The sequence below is a fragment of the Scyliorhinus canicula genome, chromosome 11 (genome assembly GCF_902713615.1).
Source record: "Scyliorhinus canicula chromosome 11, sScyCan1.1, whole genome shotgun sequence".
Taxonomy (NCBI): Eukaryota; Metazoa; Chordata; class Chondrichthyes; order Carcharhiniformes; family Scyliorhinidae; genus Scyliorhinus; species Scyliorhinus canicula.
Genome location: NC_052156.1, coordinates 164126006 through 164153648, shown reverse-complemented (window position 1 = coordinate 164153648; position 27643 = coordinate 164126006). Strand labels below are relative to the sequence as shown.

Here is a 27643-nt window from a genome sequence, read left to right as displayed (position 1 = left end):
AGTTTGGTAAATAAAATCATAGCTTTGGTTAATAAAAGCTATACTGTAGTCTTTATCGACGTGACGCCAACCATCCTGAAATAAGCAACATAAAGAACACCGTACTCTGGGAGGCAGCACTCCAGCTAACACCTTGGCAAAGTAACTTAACATCCGCGTTCAAGAGTCAGATGGATACACTTAATTCAGCCTTTGGTGAGAGAGCTGCAGCACATCATGCCACTCTGAACAGGATATGGCTGTTTCAGTTTAGTCTTGTTGATTTTAATATGCACATGGAACTCAAGGTGCGTCTTGACAAGGACACTGTGCAGCTCACGTCAGGCTTCTGATTTGCCCTCTGCCACTCTGGCAGTGCGGCATTTTACTTTCTTTTACCACTGGACAAATGAGTTGGATACAAACGTGAGGTTTCTTTTAATAAAAGGGTGTGAAAAGAGTTGTGGTAGCTGAGCGGTTGTTGGAAGAACAGAAGGATACTTTGCGGGTCATAATTGCAAAGCGTGGAATCATTGAGAATTTTTTTTAAAAAGTAAAAGCCTAAACGGCAAAGCATGATTTAAATTTGAAAAATGGCAGTCAGTGGAACATTGACTTAAAATAACCGAGCAAATAATTGTTCCCTTGGCAACCGCATGTTTTCAGATGTCTGGTTAGCAACCACCATTCAGGATTGTGACTCCCCAGTGTTTAGTGAATGTAACTGTTATCTTCAATAGGACAGAGGTTAAAATAAAAGTGAACGTTGGTGTATTTTGTTGTGAAGTAAGTCTCGAGGAGTAAACCAAGCCCGAAATTATCAGCTCTTAGCTCACACGCTGGGAAAGAGCTACGTCCAGCAGTGCATTGCGTAAGAAGCAGGAGCAGGTTATTTGCCCCATCAGCCTGCTCTGCAAATCAGCAAAATATTGGCCGACCTTCAACCCCAACTCCTCCTTCCCACCCACATATCCTTTAATTCTCTTACTACCCAGTAATCTGCTCATCGACCCCTATCTTGTATCTACTCGATGACTGAGCATCTGCCAATTCTCTGGGGTAACGGATTCCAAAGATTCGTAAACTCTTTGAGTGAAGACATTTTCTCCTCTTGGTCCTAATTCATTGACCCTGTATTCCGAGTCTGTGACCCCCCCCTATTTTAGTTGTGGATCTTTTCAGGAACCACCCAGCCAAGTCCTTAAGAATTTTATATGTTTCAACAAGAGCATCTCTCACACTCCGAAACTCCAAGGAATATAGGCCTGGTCTACTCAATCTCAACTCATTGGACAATCCCCTCATCGCAGGAAGCAGCCTGGTGAATTTTCTTTTGTACTCCCTCTTAGGTAAGTGTGTCAAGGGGACCAAAACTGCAGACAGTGCTCCAGGTGTGGCCTCACCAAGACCTTGTATAATTGTAGTTAGGCTTCTATATTCTTACACTCCAATCCCTTTGGGGTAAAATATAACATACCATTTGCCTACATAAACGTGCCTACATATAGAAATGGAAATGGGACAATTAATGAGGGAGTATTGCACCAGGCAACATCAATTATCATGCATCTCACATATACTATTTCTTTCTTGTACAACTGAAACTAATGCTGCACTGTAACGTCATCGTATACCCAATCTCAACAACAACTTGTATGTATAAACAGACTACAGAAGGGAGATAGATCATTTGGTTGCATGGTGCACCAAAAACAACCTCTCTCTAACTGTCGGAAAGACCAAGGAACTGATAATTGACTTCAGGAAGCACAGCACAATATACACCCCCGTCTACATCAATGACTCCAAATTAGAGATGGTCGATAGCTTTAAGTTCCTGGGGGTCACCATCACCAACAGTCTGTCCTGGTCCACTCACGTTGATGCAACAGTCAAGAAAGCTCAACAATGTCTCAACTTCCTACGGAAGCTAAAGAAATTCAACATGTCTGCATCAACACTCACAAACATCTACAGATGTGCGATAGAGAGCATCCTCTGGGGTCCTCCCGTACCAGCCTCCCCGGACAGGCGCCGGAATGTGGCGACTAGGGGCTTTTCACAGTAACTTCATTGAAGCCTACTCGTGACAATAAGCTATTTTCATTTCATTTTTTCATCCTATACAGCCTGGTATGGCAACTGCTCAGTCCAAGATTGCAAGAAACTGCAGAGTGTGATGAACTCAACCCAAAGCATCACACACGCTTGACACCCCCAGATTGATTCTGTCTACACCTCTCGCTGCCTCAGGGAGGCAGACAGCATTGTCAGAGACCCCTCCCACCCAGGCTTTGCCCTCCTCCAGACCCTTCCATCAGGCCGAAGATACAGAAGTCTGAAGACCCACACATCCAGACAGAGGAACAGCTTCTTCCCCACAGATACCAGACTCCTCAACGACTCCCGCTCGGACTGATCTGTTCCCTGAAAGAACACTATTCACGACACCCTATGCTGCCCTTGTTTGGCCTTGTTCCCAATCACTATTTGTTGATGCACCACTGTCAGTGCACTCTGTCGATTATTCTTTTGTCTTCTATGTATGTACTATGTACGTTCCCTTGGCCACAGAAAAATACTTTTCACTGTACTTTGGTACATGTGGCAATAAATATCAATCAATCAAGCAGTGCATTTGACATAATAAAATATCACCAAATAATAATATTTCACCAAGATGTCATAAACCAAAGTTAGATACTAAGCTACAAGACAATATCAGAGCAGGTGATCAAACGTTTATTCAAAAAGAACAAATTAAAGGAGGAAATATAGGGAAAGGATACCAGAGCTCAAGGTTTAGAGGCAGCTAACAGCAAGGATATTAATGATGGAGCAATAAAAATTGGGAATGCTTAAGAGTCGCGCATTTCGGGGAGTTCAGATACCTCGGAGGGTTCGAGGCCTGGAGGAGATTATAGAGACGGAGAGAGGTGAGGCCATGGAGGAATTTGAAAACTAGGATGAGACTGCTTATCGAGGAGTCAGTGTGGGTCAGCGAGCACAGGAGGAATAGGGGATGGGATTTGGTGTGAGTTCCGATATGGGCAACACAGCTTTGGATGACCTCAAGTGTACACAAGACACAAGAATTTAAACTAAAAACCGGGACTTTTTTCCTTTCAATCCCTTCACTTTTTAATTTCTTGGATGGTCGACTGAGACTCTGCACCATTCTTCAGGGAGAGGTCTGATCTGCCACATCCTCCAGTCTTCCATCATGAATTGACAGAAGCAGCTCTTAGCAGAATTCCCAAAGCTTGGATGCTCTTAAGAAAGGGGGAGAACGATAGAGCAAAGCCCAGAATAGGTGCACCTTAATAGAAAAATGAACTTTGCATTTTGCCAGTTAGTACAAAGTTAGTTGATTATAATTGGCGTCTGACAGCTTGACCTAAAGAAAATATTGGATTCAATTTTACAGCGAGTCATTTGAATCTCCATTAACATCAGCGGGATAGCGCAGTGGCTAGCACTGCTGCCTCGCGGCGCCAAGGACCCGGGTTTGATCCCGGCCCTGGGTCACTGTCCGTGTGGAGTTTGTACATTCTCTCCATGTCTGTGTGGGACTCACACCCACAACCCAAAAAAGATGTGCAGATTTGGTTGATTGACCACCTTAAATTGCCCCTTAATTGGAAAAAAATAATTGGGTACTCTAAATTTATTAAAAGAAAAGATTGGTGGAATACTTTGTAATTTGCATTTCACTTTATTCTTTCCTAGGGTGTGGGATCTCTGGCTAGGACAGGAATTATTGCCCATCCCCGATTGCCCTTGGGAAGGTGGTGGTGGGCTGCCTTCTTCAGCCGCTGCAATCCCTGAGGTGTAGGTACACCCACAGTGCTGTTAGGGAGGGAGTTCCCGGATTCTGACCCAGCGACAGTGAAGTTTATCATTTGTGCACCAAAAAATCCTCTGAAAATTGCAATTTTCTCTTCACATTTCTACACAGGCAGTGTGATGGTAAATATGCGACATTGCGAGCAGCATTTTAGCACCTTTACGATGAGCTGCAAAAAGGTGTGACAACAGTAATTAATTCTACTTGATGATTAATCTGGTACATGACTGAACTCCCACAGGCAAGTGGAAGTTGCAGCCTACTCCAGCAGCCGATGGTGAGCAACTTGCATTCCTGAAGGACTCCCTCTTTTAAAGGGAAGGTGCTCAAGTTTCTCACTCGGTGGGTGAAAGATGGAGATTGAGCAGTGGAAGAACAAATACAACAAAATTGTTGAGGGGTGGTTTTTGTTTGTTCTTGAAATGTGAGAGTTGCTGGAAGACCAGCATTCAGTGAACTGCTACGTGTCCACGTGGTGTAGGTACACCCCCACTACTGACTCTTTCAGACCTTGATTCAACTCAGCGCAGCCATATCAGCCATATCAGAGGGAGGTTCAGAACCAACAACATTGCTGTGCGTCTGGAATCTCGTGTAGACCAGTTTGGGTGTAGGGCTTTTACAACAACCTGGTAGTTTCATAGAATTTAAAGCGCTGAAGGAAGCCATTCGGCCCATCAAGTCTACGCCGGCTCTTGGAAAGAGCGCTCTACTTAAACCCACGCCTCCACCCTATCCCTATATGAGATGATCTCTAGAGGAACGTGGCCCCTTACAGTGGGTAGCCAAGATTCAACTTTTGGAATAAAAGTTTCATAAGTATTGTTTATAAGGGGAAGCATTGAATTCCAGATGCATTAATTATTCAATTGAATTTAAATTTGCCCAGCTGCCTTGGTGGGATTTGAACTCATGTACCTGCAGCATTAGTCCGGGCTTCTAGATTACTAATCCAATGACACCACCACTGTACTACCGTGCCCACCCACCAGGTGTTAACAGAATTTTGTGAGAGGGAAAAAATCTTTTGAATATATGCTGTGCTCTAAGGAGAGGTGAAGAGGAATGGTGATGCTGAGAAACTGAGGTTATTGGCTGGGAGCCCACACACCCATTACACTTGTTGAAACCCCTGCCCCACAGAGGAAACACTGCCTGAATGACATGTTCAGGTTCTCTGAACTCTGCGGTTAATTTCACAATGTTTTACACAAGATTAAAGCGGTTTCCAGGGATTGTGGTTTTTGTTATTGATAGCTTTTGAGGGTCTGGATGATTTGACACTTTTATTGCCTTCGAAATGAAATGACTTTTTTTTTAAACTTATGAATTAATTACATTTTTAAAAGCTTTTTTTAAAACGCATCCGACGGCCACAGGAGGGGTCAGTGGTTCCATACGTTCTATAGTGAGTCCTTGGACAGGGGAGTGTTACAGCTTGGCATTGGGAAGATGATGGACCATGGGCGGTGGGGGATGGCATTGGGTGGTAGGGCGATGTTAGGCATGGGGGTTTCAGCGCCTATGGTGGGTCATTGGGAGCCATGAAACGGCATGAATGGGATATAGAGAGTGATTTGAGGGTGAGGGGGTGAGGGGGTGAATGGGTGAGGAGGTGAGTGGGTGAGGGGGTGAGTGGGTGAGTGGGTGAGGGGGTGAGGGGGTGATTGGGTGAGAGGGTGAGTGGGTGAGTGGGTGAGAGGGTGAGGGGGTGAGTGGGTGAGAGGATGAGGGGGGTGAGTGGGTGAGTGGGTGAGTGGGTGAGGGGGTGAGGGAGTGAGTGGGTGAGGGGGGTGAGTGGGTGAGTGGGTGAGTGGGTGAGGGGGTGATTGGGTGAGAGGGTGAGTGGGTGAGTGGGTGAGAGGGTGAGGGGGTGAGTGGGTGAGAGGATGAGGGGGTGAGTGGGTGAGTGGGTGAGTGGGTGAGGGGGTGAGGGAGTGAGTGGGTGAGGGGGTGAGTGGGTGAGTGGGTGAGTGGGTGAGTAGGTGAGTGGGTGAGGAGGTGAGTGGGTGAGGAGGTGAGTGGGTGAGGAGGTGAGTGGGTGAGGAGGTGAGTGGGTGAGGAGGTGAGTGGGTGAGGAGGTGAGTGGGTGAGAGGGCTGAAGGGTCTTTCCATTTTTATTTTTACTGGGATGATGTTTCATTGGAGCGGGGTGGGTGCTTTAACAATATTCACACCCTGTGGCTGCCTTCAAACCTTTTCAACCGAGTCATCTGGCCCGACTCCAGCTACCTGAGGGAAACACAGGATAAAAAACTGTGAGGAGAGCAGCGACACAGGAGAAAAGAGAGCGAGGAGAGTGGCAGCGACACAGGATAAAAGAGCAGAGGAGAGTGGCAGCGACACAGGATAAAAGAGCAGAGAGTGGCAGCGACACAGGATAAAAGAGAGCGAGGAGAGTGGCAGAGAGACAGGATAAACGAGAGTGAGGAGAGTGGCAGCGACACAGGATAAAAGAGAGCGAAGAGAGTGGCAGCGACACAGGATAAAAGAGAGCGAGGAGAGTGGCAGCGACACAGGATAAAAGAGAGCGAAGAGAGTGGCAGCGACACAGGATAAAAGAGAGCGAAGAGAGTGGCAGCGACACAGGATAAAAGAGAGCGAAGAGAGTGGCAGCGACACAGGATAAAAGAGAGCGAGGAGAGTGGCAGAGAGACAGGATAAAAGAGAGTGAGGAGAGTGGCAGCGACACAGGATAAAAGAGCAGAGGAGAGTGGCAGAGAGACAGGATAAAAGAGCAGAGGAGAGTGGCAGAGACACAGGATAAAAGAGCAGAGGAGAGTGGCAGCGACACAGGATAAAAGAGCAGAGGAGAGTGGCAGAGAGACAGGATAAAAGAGCAGAGGAGAGTGGCAGAGACACAGGGTAACAGAGCACGAGGAGAGTGGCAGAGACACAGGATAAAAGAGCAGAGGAGAGTGGCAGAGAGACAGGGTAACAGAGCAAAGGAGAGTGGCAGCGACACAGGATAAAAGAGAGCGAGGAGAGTGGCAGAGAGACAGGATAAAGGAGAGCGAGGAGAGTGGCAGAGACACAGGATAAAAGGATTTGCTGAAGGAATATGAACAACTAGTGTCTACATTAAAAAGCAGAACCAAAAAGGTAATAATCTCCCGATTACTATCTGAGCCAAAAGCTAATTGGCACAGGATCAATAAGATTAAAGAGGTAAATGCGTTGGCTCAAAGGTTAACGTGGGGGAAATGGGTGTGAATTGATGTGACATTGGCAATATACTGGGAAAGGAGATGGCTATTCCGATGGGACGGTCTTCACCTGAATCCAGCTGGGATCGGAATCCTGGCCAATCGCATAACTAGGGATGTGGATAGAGCTTTAACCAAAATAAGGGGCAGGCGGAGGGTTCAGTTGTATGGAAAATTTGAAAATTAAAGTTAAAGGGAGTGCAGGTTAATGGTGAGGATTTAAATCTAATTAAAGGGGGGGGGGGTGCTCAGGACAGGTTAATAAAGTCTCCACAACAGCTACAGGGAATATGGAAAGCGGCAGGAATCTAACTACAGGCACAACTATGAGTAAGGGGGCGGTCAATGCAGGGCTGAGGGTGTTGTATCTAAATGCGCGCAGTATACAAAACAAGGTAAATTAGCTTTTTACGCACATTGAAATTGGCGGGTACGGTGTTGTGGCTGCAAGGGGATCAGGGCTGGGATCTAAACATTCAAGAGTGTGTGCCCTATCGACAGGACAGACAGATGGACAGAGGGGGAAGCTTGCATTGTTAGTAAGGAATTCAATTAAATCAACAGCAAGAAGCGATATAGAGTCAGAAGGCATAGAATCTCTGGGTAGAATTGAGGAATCACAAAGGTAAAAAGACCCTGAAGGGAGTTATGGACCAGCCTTACATTTTGCAGGGCAGATAATGCAGGGCAGCACGGTGGAGCAGTGGGTTAGCCCTGCAGCCTCACGGCGACGAGGTCCCAGGTTCGATCCCAGCTCTGGGTCACTGTCCGTGTGGAGTTTATACATTCTCCACGTGTCTGCATGGGTTTCACCCCCACAACCCAAAGATGTGCAGGGTAGGTGGATTGGCCACGCTAAATTGCCCCTTAATTGGAAAAAATGAATTGGGTACTCTAAATTTTTTTTTTAAGGTTTTCAGATGATACAAAGATATGGAGAGGGACAGGTAGCATTGAGGAAGTGGGAAGGCTGCAGAAGGACTTGGACAGGCTAGGAGATTGGGTAAAGAAGTGGCAGATAACAACAATAACCTTTATTGTCACAAGTAGGCTTACATTAACACTGCAATGAAGTTACTGTGAAAAGCCCCTAGTCGCCACATTCCGGCGCCTGTTCGGGTACACAGAGGGAGAATTCAGAATGTCCAATTCACCTAACAAGCCTGTTTTTCGGGACTTGTGGGAGGAAAACGGAGCACCCGGAGGAAACCCACACAAGCATAGGGAGAACATGCAGACTCTGCGCAGACAGTGACCCAAGCCGGGTTTGAACCTGGGTCCCTGGCATTGTGAAGCCGCAGTGCTACCCACTGTGCCGCCACCCACAAAACACTTCAAATTCTGCTGTGCTCCAAATTCGACACTTCCCGTGTAGATTTTCAGGGCTGAAGGAGTCAAAAGGAAATCTCAACATTTGCCTTCAAGAAATACATTGCACTTTATTTAAGTACTGCAAATGTGTTGGCAATCAACGTCTTCTGCACCATTATATATATTTTTTGTTTTAGACAGAAAAGCTGCAATTGCTTTCACCCACCTACCAAAATCAATTTTCCCACGGAAGTTTAGAGGATTTCAATGAGTATTGGATGTGATGTATAATTCATCATAAACAATGCTTTCACCCCTTCCCGAGCTCCGGAAATGTACAATACTGTGTAGACGAAGTGTGTCTGGGTGATTGCCCGATAATGACACATGTGGACAGGAACAGTGAGCAAGAAACAGGAATCAAAGTTACCAGCAAAGCAGGATACGTAATAGATTTTCTCCAAAATTTTAGAAAACAGAATTATCTTGGGTATCGATACATTTGCGTGGAATTTAACTGAACATTTTTTAAATGTTTGCAGAACAGGAAATAGGTTCCAAAATAACGGGTGGGTGTTTTTCTAATAACCTTTCTCTGAGAACCCTGTACAGTGACATCCATCCATTTGCGCTCTAGGTTATGTACCTTTATTCAGCCATTTGTTTCGATTCTTACTCAGCTTGGAATTGCCAAAAAGAACAAAGGTCCAATAGCTGACTATATGTAGTGAGAGAGAAAAATCATGGAGTTCCTGACTTGCATTCGGAAAATGTCCTATCTAGTGACCCCACTAGAATTTGAGAGCCTGGGAGAGATTTTGGTGAAAAGGTAATAGAATCCCTCCAGTACAGAGGGGGTCCATTCGGCCCGTTGAGTTTGCACCGATGCCCCGAAAGAGCGCCCAACCTATGCCCAGTCCCCGTGACCCCATCTAGCCTGGGGCAATTTAGCATGGCCTGTCCACCTAACCTTCACACCTTTGGACTGTGGGAGGAAACCGGAGCATCCGGAGGAAACCCACGCAGACACGGGGAAACGCATAAGCTCCACAGACAGTCACCCAAGGCCAGAATCGAACCCGGGTCCCTGGCACTGTGAGGCAGCAGTGCTAACCACTGTGCCCCCGTGCCAGGACAGCAGCTGTGGTGGCTCAGATGGGTGTTCTCAAACTTAGCTGCAAGACGTCCGTGAGTTCCTTGCGGTGGGATATGGAGATGGAAATGACAGAGGAGAGAGATTTAAGGCGATGACAGTGGCAAAAAGATACCCAAGGTTATCTCTGCGCTCCGAGAAGATCCAGTCATAGTGGGTGCTTTTGGCTGAGGAGTTAGAGACCTTGATGTAGTCCAACCATTGCAATGTCTGATCAATTGTGCACGTGATCCACTCGCTCACCATGTACCCGAGAGGCTGGATTCTTGTCTCCCAATGGAGGTGTCAATCGGGTCGTGAGACATTGAACTTTGCTTTTCTTTTGCCAGACGAACAGTTTTCCTCTGCCTTACTGACACCATGCCATTGTCATGTGGCCATTTCCCAGATCAGGAAGACCTTGGGTGCACAGCACCCACACACCTCTTCCGAGGTCTTGGTCCCCATTGCGAGGCCTGTGGGTGTGTTTTCTCGCAAACATTATCCCCGTGTGCTGGTGTGGGCAGCTCCTTGGAGAGGTCGTAACCCCGGGAAAACTCTGCTGAGTGGTCAGGAACATTCTGGAAGGCATGTTTAGAATGCTTTGACATCTTCAAATGTCACTGTTACATGCTGTATCATAATGCAGATGTGTTTTTAATGCAATCATTCATTATGGGGCTCTGTCCTGCAAGGATAGGCTCACCATTATATTGACCATCATTGTGTAAATGGTGACATGTGTTACTGTAAGTTCTGCTCGACATGTTCGGTACTAGGGGTTTAAACATACAAACAGTTTTGATTTAAAACAAATCCCCTGCTTTTGAAAGCTAAAGCAAATCTCCCCTCCATTGACTGACATGCAGAATGGAGGAGGAAGCCAGCTGTTCTTTCAAATTCAGGTCTTTGCAATTTCTTTAGATGGATGTGCCCATTATGAATGCTTGGTTGAGGCCCACAAGGAATATGCAGCACTCAGTTCTGTTGACGCATGTGTTCAGGGGAAATAATAACTGTTTTACAAAGTTGTAATAACATCCTCTGCCTTTAATGTGGTTTCAGAGTACATGGTTTGTTTACCCAACTTAATGACCACTTAAAGGATTAACTTTTCTTCAGTGGAAAACAGTTTTTTTTTTGCAGAATCAATTACAGACTTTGTAATGAGAGTTTTATTACATTGTTGCAGGGTTTTTTTTTACGCTTGAATTTAAAACAATTTCCACAAGGGGGCCAAAGGCCAATTGAGGGGGCATGGGGCAATTTGAGGGGCATATGAATCTAAGGGGACATGGAGGTGGGATGAGGGATTTCAAGGGGAATCGGGGATCTGAGGGCATTCGGTGGTATGGGAACCTGAGGGGTATGGGGGGTGGTATGAGAGGCTGGGTGAAATGGGTGTGGTGTGATTTAGGGTGATATTTTAACAATGTTGGGAGCTGGGCAATAACTGAGGTTCCGAGCGAGCCTACCTCTGCACCGACACTCCTCCCATACTCCATCGCAAGCCACATTACATTCACTCACCGGAAGCTATCGTCATTGGGCTAGGTGGTGAGGGACTCGCCTTTCTGTGCCAGTGAGGTTTGGAAATCTCGGCTGCTTCTTTCATCTTAAAGGCTGCAGCACAAACTCTACCTTCACAGAAAGAGGCGTTCACGCTAAAAGGAGTGTACACGGCAGATCATTTGCATGTTTCTCTCAGCCTTTAGCAGCAGCCTTGCTTCTCAGTCAGACGGTTGTCCGTTTAAACCCCACTGCAGGATTTGAGCACAACAATCAAAGCTACACACTGCAGTGCAATACTGAGGGAGTGCTGCACTGTCAGAGGGTCAGTACTGAGGGAGTGCTGCACTGTCAGAGGGTCAGTACTGAGGGAGTGCTGCACTGTCAGAGGGTCAGTACTGAGGGAGCGCCGCACTGTCAGAGGGTCAGTACTGAGGGAGTGCCGCACTGTCAGAGGGTCAGTACTGAGGGAGTGCCGCACTGTCAGAGGGTCAGTACTGAGGGAGTGCCGCACTGTCAGAGGGTCAGTACTGAGGGAGCACCGCACTGTCAGAGGGTTATACTGAGGGAGTGCTGCACTGTCAGAGGGTTATACTGAGGGAGAGCTGCACTGTCAGAGGGGCAGTACTGAGGGAGTGCTGCACTGTCAGAGGGTCAGTACTGAGGGAGTGCCGCACTGTCAGAGGGTCAGTACTGAGGGAGTGCTGCACTGTCAGAGGGTTATACTGAGGGAGTGCTGCACTGTCAGAGGGTTATACTGAGGGAGTGCCGCACTGTCAGAGGGTCAGTACTGAGGGAGTGCCACACTGTCAGAGGGTTATACTGAGGGAGTGCTGCACTGTCAGAGGGTTATACTGAGAGAGTGCCGCACTGTCAGAGGGTTATACTGAGAGAGTGCCGCACTGTCAGAGGGTTATACTGAGGGAGAGCTGCACTGTCAGAGGGTTATACTGAGGGAGTGCTGCACTGTCAGAGGGTTATACTGAGAGAGTGCCGCACTGTCAGAGGGTCAGTACTGAGGGAGTGCTGCACTGTCAGAGGGTTATACTGAGGGAGTGCTGCACTGTCAGAGGGTCAGTACTGAGGGAGTGCTGCACTGTCAGAGGGTCAGTACTGTGGGAGTGCTACACTGTCAGAGGGTTATACTGAGGGAGTGCTGCACTGTCAGAGGGTTATACTGAGGGAGTGCTGCACTGTCAGAGGGTCAGTACTGAGGGAGTGCCGCACTGTCAGAGGGTCAGTACTGAGGGAGTGCTGCACTGTCAGAGGGTCAGTACTGAGGGAGTGCTGCACTGTCAGAGGGTCAGTACTGAGGGAGTGCCGCACTGTCAGAGGGTTATACTGAGGGAGAGCTGCACTGTCAGAGGGTTATACTGAGGGAGTGCCGCACTGTCAGAGGTGCCCTCTTTTGGAAACAAGACCCGTATCTGCCCCTCGAAGGGGATGTAAAAGATTGCATTGTTTGTGATCAATTCTGGTCCCAGCTCTTTAGGAAGGATATGAGGATCTATGAGTGGGTGCAGATTTACATGAGTAGATTAGAGATTAGAGAAATACAGCACAGAACAGGCCCTTCGGCCCACGATGTTGCGCCAAACTTTTGTCCTAGGTTAATCATAGAATTTTGGACAATTTTTCATGGCCAATCCACCCAACCTGCACATCTTTGGACTGTGGGAGGAAACCGGAGTACCCGGAGGAAACCCACGCAGTCACGGGGAGGATGTGCAGACTCCACACAGACAGTGACCCAAGTCGAAATCGAACTTGGGACCCTGGAGCTGTGAAGCAATTGTGCTATCCACAATGCTACCGTGCTGCCCTTAAGAAGTTAACCTACACTCCCTTATTCTACCCTAATCCAAGTACCTATCGAATAGCCGCTTGAAGGTCCATAAATTTTCCGACTCAACTACTTCCACAGGCAGTGCATTCCATGCCCCCACTACTCTCTGGGTAAAGAACCTACCTCTGACATCCCCTCTATATCTTCCACCATTTATCTTAAATTTGTGTCCCCTTGTAATGGTGTGTTCCACCCGGGGAAAAAGTCTCTGACTGTCTACTCTATCTATTCCCCTAATCATCTTATAAACCTCTATCAAGTCGTCCCTCATCCTTCTCCGTTCTAATGAGAAAAGGCCTAGCACCCTCAACCTTTCCTCGTATGACCTAGTAGTTCCAGGAATGGGGGTATTTTTATTTGACGGTTGATTTGGAGAAGCCGGGATGGTTGTCTTTGCAACAAAGCAGACTGGGGGAAGATTTAGCAGGTGCACAACGTTATGACAGGTTTAGAGAAGCTAGACAACTATTCCCATTAGTTGATGGTAAAAGGATTAGGAGACACAAATTTAAGGTTCTGGGCAAGAGGTGGAGTTGGGATGCAAAGAAGAATTATTTCAGGCAGTGATTGATAACGACCTGGGACCCACTGACCGTGAGGGTGGAGGAAGCGTAGATGATGAATTTTTCGTTTTGAATGGGTGGCCACTTGATGGTTTATTGAGAACAAGTAGAGAATTAATCATAACTGGATTGATCCATGGGAAGCTGGCATAGCCTAGATGGACTGAATGGCCTTCAATGCCACAAATAACTCTGCAACTACTCAAGACCATCAAGGGAGTTATCCCGGTGCCCTGGCCAATATTTACCTCTCAGTCAACACGGCTAAGAACAAGGTCATCTGGCCATTTCAGCACTATTGTTTGTGGGAGGCTGCAGAGCTCCGATTGGACGCTGCGTCCCCTCTGTTACTATGACAACTACGCTTAATTGATTGTAAAGCACTTTGGAATATCCTTAGATGAATGCAGGTTTTTCTTTTTTTTAATCCTGAGCCTTAATTATTATCTGCACCTGTTTGGACTGTGCCTTGCCTGAAAATAACACAAATTTAATATCATAAACAGTTTACACTCTGACATACTACAGTTAAAAATAATGCTGTCACACCACAGGCCTTCTCATATAATATTTTTCTCCTTCAAGATCTGTTTTGCAATCGACAGCAACACCCTTGGGAGGATTTTTCTTGCTCTCCATTTGTGATGAAAATTACTGATGTGTTCTTTCCAGCACATTTATAATTTTGCTTCAAACAGTGAATAGATGAAGTCTCCCTCCCTCTCTCCAAATCTTGGGTAATCACTCCTACACACCGTGTTCCTGCTACTCATGATGGTTAAAACCAGAAGCAATTATGGAGCACGCATTTTGCAATATCACAAATGGCAGTGGACAAATCAAAAGCTGTAATTTAATTGAAAAGATATTTCCAATGCAATTAAAAACTCTTGTCTGAATTACTGCCTTGTCCCAGGTATCTATTCATCGAAGCGCTAAAGAGACTGGTATCCCTCTCCACCGACAGAATTGGCGAATTATCTAGAACAAAAGTACCAGGTAATAATAGGACAACAATCTACAGTCCGGGGATAGCAAGCTCTTTGATAGAGTTTTTGAACACTGAACTTTGATGAAACTTCCAAAGCATTTCTCACTACCAGCCACATTTCAGTGATACTTGCACAGGGATGTACATCGGCATCTTTTCCCTCTCACGTTTAATAACCCTAAGCTATATTTCCAACATGCACACAAATGTAAACAGGATTTCTCTATCCAATGTCCTGCTTCTCATATTATACTTTAACAACTGCAACGTATTGTTAAATTGAACCCTTGACGTAATAAAACATTCCATGATGCTTTGAAGGAGCACTATAAAATGTAACACTGAGCCTTACAGGGTCAGAAGACAAAATCCTTTGTCAAAGAGGTAGGTTTTAAGGAGGAAAGCGGGGTCGGGAGATGGAGGGGTTGCGGGGGGTAGGGGGTGATGGAGGGGTTGCAGGGGGTAGGGGGAGATGGAGGGGTTGCGGGGGGGGAGATGGAGGGGTTGCGGGGGTAGGGGAGATGGAGGGGTTGCGGGGCGTTGGGGAGATGGAGGGGTTGCAGGGGGTAGGGGGAGATGGAGGGGTTGCGGGGGGTAGGGGGAGATGGAGGGGTTGTGGGGGGTGGGGGAGATGGAGGGGTTGCGGGGGGTAGGGAGAGATGGAGGGGTTGCGGGGGGTAGGGGGTGATGGAGGGGTTGCAGGGGGTAGGGGGTGATGGAGGGGTTGCAGGGGGTAGGGGAGATGGAGGGGTTGCGGGGGGTAGGGGGAGATGGAGGGGTTGTAGGGGGTAGGGGGAGATGGAGGGGTTGCGGGGGGTAGGGAGAGATGGAGGGGTTGCGGGGGGTAGGGGGAGATGGAGGGGTTGCGGGGTAGGGGGAGATGGAGGGGTTGGGGGGTAGGAGGAGATGGAGGGGTTGCAGGGTAGGGGGAGATGGAGGGGTTGCGGGGGGTAGGGAGAGATGGAGGGGTTGCGGGGGGTAGGGGGAGATGGAGGGGTTGCGAGGTTGGGGATATGGAGGATTTGCGGGGGGAGATGGAGGGGTTGCGGGGGTAGGGGGAGATGGAGGGGTTTCAGGGTTAGGGGGAGATGGAGGTGTTGCAGGGGTAGGGGGAGATGGAGGGAATGTGGGGGGGTAGGGGGAGATGGAGGGGTTGTGCGGGGTAGGAGGAGATGGAGGGGTTGCAGGGTAGGGGGAGATGGAGGGGTTGTGGGGGGTAGGGGGAGATGGAGGGGTTGTGGGGGGTAGGGGGAGATGGAGGGGTTTCAGGGTTAGGGGGAGATGGAGGTGTTGCAGGGGTAGGGGGAGATGGAGGGAATGTGGGGGGGTAGGGGGAGATGGAGGGGTTGTGCGGGGTAGGGGGAGATGGAGGGGTTGCGGGGTAGGAGGAGATGGAGGGGTTGCAGGGTAGGGGGAGATGGAGGGGTTGTGGGGGGTAGGGGGAGATGGAGGGGTTGTGGGGGGTAGGGGGAGATGGAGGGGTTGCAGGGGGTAGGGGGTGATGGAGGGGTTGCAGGGGGTAGGGGGAGATGGAGGGGTTGCGGGGGGTAGGGGGAGATGGAGGGGTTGTGGGGGGTAGGGGGAGATGGAGGGGTTGCCGAGGGTGGGGGGAGATTGAGGGGTTGCGGGGTAGGGGGAGATGGAGGGGTTGAGGGGGGTAGGAGGAGATGGAGGGGTTGCCGGGGGGGGGGGAGATGGAGGGGTTGCGGGGTAGGGGGAGATGGAGGGGTTGTGGGGGGTAGGGGGAGATGGAGGGGTTGCGGGGAGTAGGGGGAGATGGAGGGGTTGCGGGGAGTAGGGGGAGATGGAGGGGTTGCGAGGTAGGGGGAGATGGAGGGGTTGCGGGGGGTAGGGGGAGATGGAGGGGTTGCCGAGGGTGGGGGGAGATTGAGGGGTTGCGGGGGGTAGGGGGAGATGGAGGGGTTGCGGGGGGTAGGGGGAGATGGAGGGGTTGCGGGGGAGGGGGAGATGGAGGGGTTGCCGAGGGTGAGGGGAGATGGAGGGGTTGCGGGGGGGGGGGGGGAGATGGAGGGGTTGCGGGGTAGGGAGAGATGGAGGGGTTGCCAAGGGTGGGGGGAGATGGAGGGGTTGCGGAGGTAGGGGGAGATGGAGGGGTTCCAGGGTTAGGGGGAGATGGAGGTGTTGCAGGGGTAGGGGGAGATGGAGGGAATGTGGGGGGGTAGGGGGAGATGGAGGAGTTGTGGGGGGTAGGGGGAGATGGAGGGGTTGCGGGGGTAGGGGGAGATGGAGGGGTTCCAGGGTTAGGGGGAGATGGAGGTGTTGCAGGGGTAGGGGGAGATGGAGGGAATGTGGGGGGGTAGGGGGAGATGGAGGGGTTCCAGGGTTAGGGGAGATGGAGGGGTTTGAGGGGTAGGGGGAGATGGAGGGGTTCCAGGGTTAGGGGGAGATGGAGGGGTTGTGTGGGCTGGGGGAGATGGAGGGGTTGCGGGGGAGGGGGAGATGGAGGGGTTGCAGGGTTATGGGAAGATTGAGGGGTTGCAGGGGTAGGGGGAGATGGAGGGGTTGCAGTGGTAGGGGGAGATGGAGGGGTTGCGGGGGGGGGGAGATGGAGGGGTTCCAGGGTTAGAGGGTGATGGAGGGGTTGCAGGGTTAGGGGAGATGGAGGGGTTGCAGGGGTAGGGGAGATGGAGGGGTTGCAGTGGTAGGGGGAGATGGAGGGGTTCCAGGCTTAGGGGGAGATGGAGGGGTTGCAGGGTAGGGGGAGATGGAGGGGTTGCGGGGGTTGGGGGAGATGGAGGGGTTGCCGGGGTAGGGGGAGATGGAGGGGTTGCGGGGGGGGGTAGGGGGAGATGGAGGGGTTCCAGGGTTAGGGGGAGATGGAGGGGTTGCAGGGTTAGGGGGAGATGGAGGGGTTGCAGGGTTAGGGGGAGATGGAGGGGTTGCAGGGGGTGGGGGGAGATGGAGGGGTTGCAGGGGGTGGGGGGAGATGGAGGGGTTGCAGTGGTAGGGGGAGATGGAGGGGTTCCAGGGTTAGGGGGAGATGGAGGGGTTGCAGGGTTAGGGGGAGATGGAGCGGTTGCAGGGTTAGGGGGAGATGGAGGGGTTCCAGGGTTAGGGGGAGATGGAGGGGTTCCAGGGTTAGGGGGAGATGGAGGGGTTCCAGGGTTAGGGGGAGATGGAGCGGTTGCAGGGGTAGGGGGAGATGGAGCGTTTGCGGGGGTTGGGGGAGATGGAGGGGTTGCGGGGGTTGGGGGAGATGGAGGGGTTGCAGTGGTAGGGGGAGATGGAGGGGTTGCAGGGGGTGGGGGGAGATGGAGGGATTGCAGGGTGGGGGAGATGGAGGGGTTGCAGGGGGTGGGGGGAGATGGAGGGATTGCAGGCGTGGGGGAGATGGAGGGGTTGCAGTGGTAGGGGGAGATGGAGGAGTTGCAGGGGTAGGGGGAGATGGAGGGGTTGCGGAGGGTGGGGGGAGTTTGATCTTTGGAGCGGTGCAATTGAATGGCAGAGCAATTAAAATTGAGGATGCACAAGGGACCAGAATTAAATGAGTGCAGAGGTCACCGAGCATTGTGGCCTGGAAGGATATTACAGAGTTAGGGAGGGATGAGGCAATGGAGGGATTGGGAAGTAAGAATGAGAATTCTGAAATCAAGATACTGCTTGACCAGGAGCCGATGTGCTTCAGGGTGTTAAGGTAAATGAGGCTAGGTGTGAATTAAGGCAGGAACAGCAGAGGTTTGGATGGCCTCAATTCTTTCATTAATGTGGGTGTCACTGCCTAAGGCAGCATTTTTATTGTCCTTCCCTAATATGGCCTTGAGAATGTGGTGGTGAGCTGTCTTCTTGAACCACTGTAGATAACAAAGACGTGAATGAGGGTTTCAGCAGCAATTGAGCTGAAACAGGGGTGTCTGGACAGGTAAAACCTATAGTTAGATTCTTGCTGGGCAAAGGTGTTTTTATGTGCGGGGATTGGGTAAATTCCACTGTGTTTCTATTGTGCTTAGAGAGGGCTAGGGTATGAAGAACAAATAGGCCAACAGAGGTATGTGGGTGTTGCTTAGCAACTGGGGCCTTGGAAGGTAGGGAAGCTTTTAAGTTTTGATTTAATGAAATGAAAATTGCTTATTGTCACAAGTAGGCTTCAAATGAAGTTACTGTGAAAAGACCCTAGTTGCCACATTCGCCTGTTCGGGGGGGGCTGGTCCAGGAATTGAACCCGCGCTGCTGGCCTTGTTCTGCTTTACAAGCCAGCTGTTTAGCTCACTGTGCTAAACCAGACCCAATTTAGCTAATTCGAAGGCATTTGGAGACAGGATATTGGAAGTGGACAGCTCACAATTCTGCCGCGAGAATCTGGACAGAACAAGGGAGTTGCAAAGATGCAAGCTTCCTAAGGAACAAGTTACAGTCCAAATAACCAGGGAATTGGGACTGACAGGTCATTTAAGATAACTGGAGTTAAGAGAACAGAGACCAAGGAATTGTTCAGAAGGATTCAAGGGAAAGTAACCAAAGGGCTCTAAGTTAAAGAAGTAATTGCAGTAACCCGGCTTAAATTGGGGAAACAGACTTCAGAGATAAATGGAACATTTATGATGCCATTTTAATATTGTCTGGGAATCGAGAGTTAAAGCAGTTGTGAACGGTTTGCACAGCAGCCAACTCAAATAAATCCTAAAGGGGTGGATGTAAAATCCGGAACTGGGTTCGCTGTTAAAAATGGACCAGAAGTTTGTTTAAAAGTGTCATTCGGAAAATCTAGTTTGGATTTCGGAAGGCAAACTGCTAAGGGAAAGCATTATTCCGAGCGTAGATTCTAATGTGTATTTTTGGGAGTGGAGCTTGGAAACTCTTATCAGACAATCATCTGAGGGAATTTTGAGGAGAAACCACAGACACTAACTTGGGTTCAGAGTGGAGAGTATATTTGCCCACAGTCATCTTGTGTGCTTGGAAGGGACTTTGTGGTAATGAGACCATTGTAGACCAGGATGTATTTTGTAATTCGTGTTAATCCTAAACATGTGTGTAATTGTTAAACCATATAATAATCCACCTTTTCATGTCTAATTTTTTTTTCTTGGTGCTAAAGCTAATTACCAGTGATGTGACTCTCTTCCACCACGTTTTATATTTAAAAAAAGTAAAATGTAGATTGTTTTGAGCCAGGGTTCCATTCTGAGATCTTCCCCTTTTAACACCAACCGGGATCGTAACATAATGTTATGGAGGCGGAATTAAGCAGTCTTAGTGATGGCTGTGGCTATGTGGTCAGAAACTCACCTTGAGGTCAAATATGACACAAGGGTTATGAACAGTCTGGTTTCACCTCGGAGGGTTGCCAGGGAGATGGAGTCGGGAACTGGTGAGCAGAGTTTGGAGCAAGGAACTGAAAACAATGGCTTTAGACTTTCCAATGTTTAATTGGAAGAAATTTCTATTCGTTGGACACTGAATGTCAGATAAGCCACCCGGAGACAGCAGAGGAGTCAAAGGACCTTGTACTGAGGTAAAAATGGGGTGGAGACGGGGTGGAGGGAGATGGGAGAAACTTGAGAAAGATTTGAGGTCGGGGCTAGAGCAAGGGGAATCTTGATGGGGAATTTGGCCTGGTGGGCTAGGGAGGGGCACAACAGAGTCAGCTGATTGCAGGATCTTGATGAAAAAGAAGTCCATGAGTTTATTTCACTTTTTGTTGGAGGTGAGGGTGAAGGAGACAGGGCAGAAGAGTTTACGATGGCAGTTTATATTTGAGAATGGAAGCTGCGATTATCTTTGCAATTCACGATGATGTAGATTTGGGATTCCACATACTTTGGGTGGGATTCGCCGGTCTCGCAGTTGCATGTTCCTCAGGGGCCCAGCGTTCGCTGGTGGCCGGATTCTTTACTCCCCAGCTTGTCAATGGGATTTCCCATGGAAGCCACCCCACGCCCCCGGGAAACCCTTTTTTTAAAACCAGAATTGAAAATGAAACCATGTTAAACTTTCCACATTTCTATCTACAATGGACGCCACTGCTGGGAGACACACCACTGGTGCCCATCAATCCCCGGCCAACACATTCAAGCCAGATGTGGGTTAAATGGCGAAATCAGTTGTCCACCATATTCTTTCAAGTCCAGGGTGCTTGAATCTAAAAGGCACAAAGGTGAGGGCCATACCACTGGGAACATCAAATGCGAGGGAGAGTAGTGGTTTCCTTGAGGATGAATGTGTTGAAGGTGGAGGTGTGGATTGTGCAAATCAGTAGTTGCAGAAATGTTGTGATCAATGGACGAGCGAAGGTTACATGGTTAGGATTTTGAAAGTGCAGTGGTGGCATTGTGGAATTGTCACTGGGCGAGTATTCCAGAGACCGAGCGTAATGCACCCCCGGTTCGAATCCCAACCACGGCAGATGGTGAAATTAGAATTCAATAAAAATCTGGAATTCATTGTTGATTGTTGTAACAACCTATCTGGTTCACTAATGTCCTTTAGAGAAGGAAATCTGCCATCCTTACCTGGTCCGGCCTACATGTGACCCTTAATTGCCCTCGGAAATGGCCCAGCAAGCCTCTTGGTCCAAGGGAAATTAGGGATGGGTTCAGCCAGTGACACTGACATCCCCATGAATGAATTTTTAAAAAGTGAATTAGAGGATCGTTTTTTTCAGGACCGATACAGAAGGAGGTAGGATGGGGGCATGGAAGGAACATATGGGTAAGACAGTGATACAGGGATCAATTTATCTGTTATTGATACAAAATCAGCCAGCCCCTGCAGCAATCCTAAATGCTCTGCTCCATTATCAATTGCTAACGGCCAGAAATAATTTTCTTTTTTCTTTCAGAGCATCTTTTAATACCGTCACAGTGACAGCATGGTGAGGCCCTAACACAACCTGTATCAGCTTGACTGGCGTGAATTACAATCCATACGTTCAGATCACTCCAGATGCACTGACAGTGTCACCGTTTTTACCGTTAAGGCTCAATCTCTGTGGGTTAGAATTCGAGGCATTCCTTTTCGGAATTGAAGTGGTAAATCTGCCACATTTCTAACACATTTGTAGCATTTGCATAACTCAAGGGTTTATTTGTAAAATTCCCCCACCTCTCACACTTGCTTTCGTCCTTTCTCAAATATTTAACTTATTATTTCAGTCAGATTTTTGGAGCAGTGGTTTCAGGTTTCTGTTGTACTGCAAGTACCAATTTGTCTAAAAAAGGCTCGGGTTTGGGAAGGGTGTAATTACATTGTGTATTCCTGTGTCCCTCACGGGAACGTCGGGCTTGGGAGAAGGAGTGGACCATTCAGCCCTACGGGACAGCACCATGCTGACCTGACTGTGATCTCAATCGTATGGTCCTCAGGAAGAACAGCATCGGAACACAAAATGAACTCAAACATTCGCAAAGAATTTGAGTATTTATCAGCTCCATAAGGTTAAATAGTAACATTTTAATCTATTTTTTTGCACCAGATTGCAGCTGTAGTGTCACACTTCTCGCTCTAATGTGAATCAAATTACTGACCTCATTTCCAAATCTATTCTGGTTTTGTGTCGTAGAATTATATGGCACACAAGGAGGTCATTCAGCCCATAATACCAGTTCTTTGAAAGAGCTATCCATTGTTACTTTCTCCAACTCCCTTTTGGAAGTTACTATTAAATCTGATTCCACCACTTCAAGCAATAGACCTCCCTCATATTGATCCAAAACCCCTGGATAAATGGAGCTGTGCAGCACTATGACAGCATCATAGAATTGCTGCAGTGCAGAAGGAGACCATTCGGCCCATCGAGCCTGCACCGACCCTCTGAAAGAGCACGTTACTTAGGCTCCCCGCTCACAACCCAACCCCATAACTCAGGAACCGCACCAAATCTTTTTGACACTAGGGGCAATTTGGCACGGCCAGTTCACCTAACCTGCACATCTTTGGAATGTGGGAGGAAACCGGAGCACCGAAAGGAATCCCAGACACGGGGAGAATGTGCAAACTCCACACAGGCAGTCACCTGTGGCCGCAACTGAACCCGGTTCCCTGGCACCGTGAGGCAGCAGTGCTAACCACAGTGCCACCATGTCAGTTTGAAACCTGTTCAGATTTCAATGCTTGTGTACTCTTGTCAGTTTTCTAGTACATCTCCAATGATGCCGAGTAAACAACTACAAAGCCGCTCCTAAACAATATCCTTACATTCTAAAAAGGTGCAATGCACTGAATTTTAAAAAAAATGCAATGTTCTGATTCACCAGTTTTCCATATTCAGGTAGACTACAAGGCAAATTACTAAACAATCTATGCAATTATCCTTAGCAGTGTTTATTCAAATTACTTTGAACTTTGCAAATAGGCTTGGCTCATTATCAGAGAATGTCAACTAGGGTTTTTTTTTAAATGGTTTTAAATTTATAATTTGTACACATAAGTAGCGTACTCGAAATGTAATTGTTATCCATCTGTGCACTGCACAATTTAATCACATGACATTTTTCAGTGAATGCAGTCAGTCAATGTGGAAATTGTACATCCTGGACGGGCAGGGGGATAGTATTTGCAATGATAAGTTTAAAATCCAACTTCCACAACACACAGAAATTCTACGCTCATTCCTGCTGCGCACCTCCCCTCCCCCCCCCCCCCCCCCCCCCCCCACACCTCCCGGGTGTGATCTGGGCTTGGTGGGGGCAACAGACAATCAGAAGGGATGGCATGGGCTACCTTATCCATTACTTATCTGCATCCATTGGGTAAGCAGAGTGGGAAACTGACCACCATTCTGCCAAACGGGCGGCATGGTAGCACAGTGATTAGCACTGTTGCCTCACAGCGTCAAGGACCCGGGTTCGATACCCGACTTGGATCACTGTCTGTTGGAGTCTGCACGTTCTCCCGGAGTCTGCATGGGTTTCCTCCGGGTGCTCCGGTTTCCTCCCGAAAGACGTGCTTGCACCACAGGAGCAGCCCTGTATGTGGCCATTCACTCCATGGTCACAACCGGAAGTAACACAAAGATTTTTTTTGCTGATACAGAAAAGCTTTGTGAATGGGGAGATTAACTGCAAAGTTGCCTCAACGTTTCCTTTCACCAGACCATGTTTGACCCCCATGTCACCTCTCGATCTTTGTGAACATTAGACAATTGAACTTTCTTCCCATTCCCTCAAACCTCTGCGGAAGCTAAGTGTTCATTATCTGAGCAAGATGTGTAATTGTCTAAGTAATGTGAAATATTACAGTAGTTATTTTTAACACAGCTAAAATAATGAAAATCATTTATACCACAGTCAAATATGTACACTTAAAACAAGACTATCATAAATCAACAGTATGGATGGTGGGTCCTGGTTCTAGTCACCAGGGTTTCTCTCAGCCTCATGAGATCCCTCCAAAGATACTGTTTAATTTTACCATTCTGTTCAAACAAAGAACAAAGAAAATTACAGCACAGGAACAGGCCCTTCGGCCCTCCCAGCCTGCGCCGATCCAGATCCTTTATCTAAACCTGTCGCCTATTTTCCAAGGATCTACTTCCCTCTGTTCCCCGCCCGTTCATATATCTGTCTAGATGCATCTTAAATGATGCTATCATGCCCGCCTCTACCACCTCCGCTGGCAAAGCGTTCCAAGCACCCACCACCCTCTGCATAAAAAACTTTCCACGCACATCTCCCTTAAACTTTCCCCCTCTCACCTTGAAATCGTGACCCCTTGTAACTGACACCCCCACTCTTGGAAAAGGCTTGTTGCTATCCACCCCGTCCATACCTCTCATAATTTTGTAGACCTCAATCAGGCCCCCCTCACCCTCCGTCTTTTCAACGAAAACAATTCTAATCTAACCTTTCTTCATAGCTAGCACCCTCCACACCAGGCAACATCCTGGTGAACCTCCTCTGCACCCTCTCTAAAGCATCCACATCCTTCTGGTAATGTGGCGACCAGAACTGCACGCAGTATTCCAAATGTGGCCTAACCAAAGTCCTATACAACTGTAACATGACCTGCTGACTCTTGTACTCAATACCCCGTCCGATGAAGGCAAGCATGCTGTATGCCTTCTTGACTACTCTATCGACCTGCGTTGCCACCTTCAGGGTACAATGGACCTGAACTCCCAGATCTCTCTGTACATCAATTTTCCCCAGAACCCTTCCATTGACCATATCGTCCGCTCTTGAATTGGATCTTCCAAAATGCATCACCTCGCATTTGCCTGGATTGAACTCCATCTGCCATTTCTGTGCCCAACTCTCCAATCCATCTATATTTTGCTGTATTCTCTGACAGTCCTCCTCGCTATCTGCAACTCCACCAATCTTAGTATCATCTGCAAACTTGCTAATCAGACCACCTATACCTTCCTCCAGATCATTTATGTATATCACAAACAACAGTGGTCCGAGCACGGATCCCTGTAGAACACCACTAACATAAGAACATAAGAACTAGGAGCAGGAGTAGGCCATATAGCCCCTCGAACCTCCTCCACCATTCAATGAGATCATGTCTGATCTTTTGTGGACTCAGCTCCACTTCTGGCCCGGACACCATAACCCTTAATCCCTTTATTCTTCAAGAAACTATCTATCTTTATCTTAAAAACATTTAATGAAGGAGCCCCTACTGCTTCACTGGGCAAGGAATTCCATAGATTCGCAACCCTTTTGGTGAAGAAGTTCCTCCTAAACTCAGTCCTAAATCTACTTCCTCTTATTTTGAGGCTATGCCCCCTAGTTCTGCTTTCACCCACCAGTGGAAACAACCTGCCCACATCTATCCTATCTATTCCTTTCATAACTTTATATGTTTCTATAAGATCCCTCCTCATCCTTCTAAATTCCAATGAGTACAGTCCCAGTCTACTCAACCTCTCCTCGTAATCCAACCCCTTCAACTCTGGGATTAACCTAGTGAATCTTCTCTGCACACTCTCCAGTGCCAGTACATACTTTCTCAAGTAAGGAGACCAAAACTGAACACAATACTCCAGGTGTGGCCTCACTAACACCTTATACAATTGCAGCATAACCTCCCTAGTCTTAAACTCCATCCCTCTAGCAATGAAGGACAAAATTCCATTTGCCTTCTTAATAACCTGTTGCACCTGTAAACCAACTTTTTGCGACTCATGCACTAGCACACCCAGGTCTCTCTGCACAGCAACAGGTTTTAATATTTTATCATTTAAATAATAATCCCGTTTGCTGTTATTCTGACCAAAATGGATAACCTCACATTTGTCAACATTGTATTCCATCTGACAAACCCTAGCCCATTCACTTAACCTATCGAAATCCCTTTGCAGACTTCCAGTATCCTCTGCATTTTTCCCTTTACCACTCATCTTAGTGTCATCTGCAAACTTGGACACATTGCCCTTGGTCCCCAAGTCAAAATCATCTATGTAAATTGTAAATTGTGCTCACCAACTCCAAATCATCTATGTAAATTGTGATCTTCCTTGATGATAGATTCCAGCATCTTCCCTACTAGTCACCTCTCTCCATTTTGAGACACTCCCTTCCACCACTACTCTCTGTCTCCTGTGGCCCAGCCAGTTCTTTATCCATCTAGCTAGTACACCCTGAACCCCATCCGACTTCACTTTTTCCATCAACCTGCCATGTGCAACTTTATCCAACGCCTTACTGAAGTCCATGTATATGACATCTACAGCCCTTCCCTCAGCAATTAACTTTGTCACTTCCTCAAAGAATTCTATTAGGTTTGTAAGACATGACTTTCCCTGCACAAAACCATGCTGCCTATCACTGATAAGTCTATTTTCTTCCAAATGTGAATAGATCTGATCCCTCAGTATCTTCTCCAACAGTTTGCCTACCACTGACGTCAAGCTCACAGGCCTATAATTCCCTGGATTATCCCTGCTACCCTTCTTAAACAAAGGGACAACATTAGCAATTCTCCAGTCCTCTGGGACCTCAGCCGTGCTCAAGGATGCTGCAAAGATATCTGTTAAGGCCCCAGCTATTTCGTCCCTCGCTTACCTCAGTAACCTGGGATAGATCCCATCCGGACCTGGGGACTTGTCCATCTTAATGCCTTTTAGAATACCCAAAACGTCCCCCTTCCTTATGCCGACTTGACCTAGAGTATTTAAACATCCATCCCTAACCTCAACATCCGTCATGTCCCTCTCCTTGGTGAATACCGATGCAAAGTACTCATTAAGAATCTCACCCATTCCCTCTTTTGTCTTTGAGTGGGCCAATCCTTTCTCTAGTCACCCTCTTGCTCCATATATACGAATAAAAGTCTTTGGGATGTTCCTTAACCCTGTTAGCCAAAGATATTTAATGACCCCTTTTAGCCCTCTTTATTGCGCGTTTGCGATTTGTCCTACTTTCCTGATATTCCTCCAAAGCTTCATCAGTTTTAAGTCACCTAGATCTTATGGATGCTTCCTTTTTCATCTTAGCTATTCTCACAATTCCACCCGTCATCCATGGTTCCCTAATCTTGCCATTTCTATCCCTCATTTTCCCAGGGACATGTCTGTCCTGCACTCTAATTAGCCTTTCCTTAAAAGACTCCCACATTTCAAATGTGGATTTACCCTTAAACAGCTGCTCCCAATCCACATTCCATAGCTCCTGCTGAATTTTGTCATACTTGGCCTTTCCCCAATTTAGCAGTCTTCCTTTAGGACCACTCTCGTCTTTGTTCATGAGTATTCTAAAACTTACGTAATTGTAAGAAGTCTTACAACACCAGGTTAAAGTCCAACTGGTTTGTTTCAAACACGAGCTTTCGGAGCACTGCTCCTTCCTCAGGTGAATGAAGAGGTATGTTCCAGAAACATATATATAGACAAAGTCAGAGATGCTGGACAATGCTTGGAATGCGAGCATTTGCGGGTAATCAAATCATTACAGATCATGGGAGAGGGATAATCACAGGTTAAAGAGGTGTGAATTGTCTCAAGCCAGGACAGTTGGTAGGATTTTGCAAGTCCAGGCCAGATGGTGGGGGGTGAATGTAGTGCGACATGAATCCAAGATACCGGTTGAGGCCGCACTCATGCGTGCGGAACTTAGCTATAAGTTTTTGCTCGGCAATTCTGCGTTATCGTGTGTCCTGAAGACCGCCTTGGAGAACGCTTACCCGGAGATCAGAGGCTGAATGCCCTTGACTGCTGAAGTGTCAGCAATTACGTAATTGTGATCGCTATTCCCAAAGTAATCACCGACTGAAACTTCAACTACCTGGCCGGGATCATTGCCCAATACCAGATCCAGTATGGCCCCTTCCCGAGTTAGACTATTTACATGCTGCTC

The 27643-nt window shown here is 47.9% G+C and overlaps 1 protein-coding gene across 1 annotated transcript in view; it reads right to left on the bottom strand.

Moving 5' to 3' along the window:
• The window catches only part of camk1da (calcium/calmodulin-dependent protein kinase 1Da), a 432129-nt gene that overhangs the window by 137022 nt on the left and 267464 nt on the right, over positions 1-27643 (bottom strand). The gene's annotated exons all lie outside the window — the stretch shown is intronic.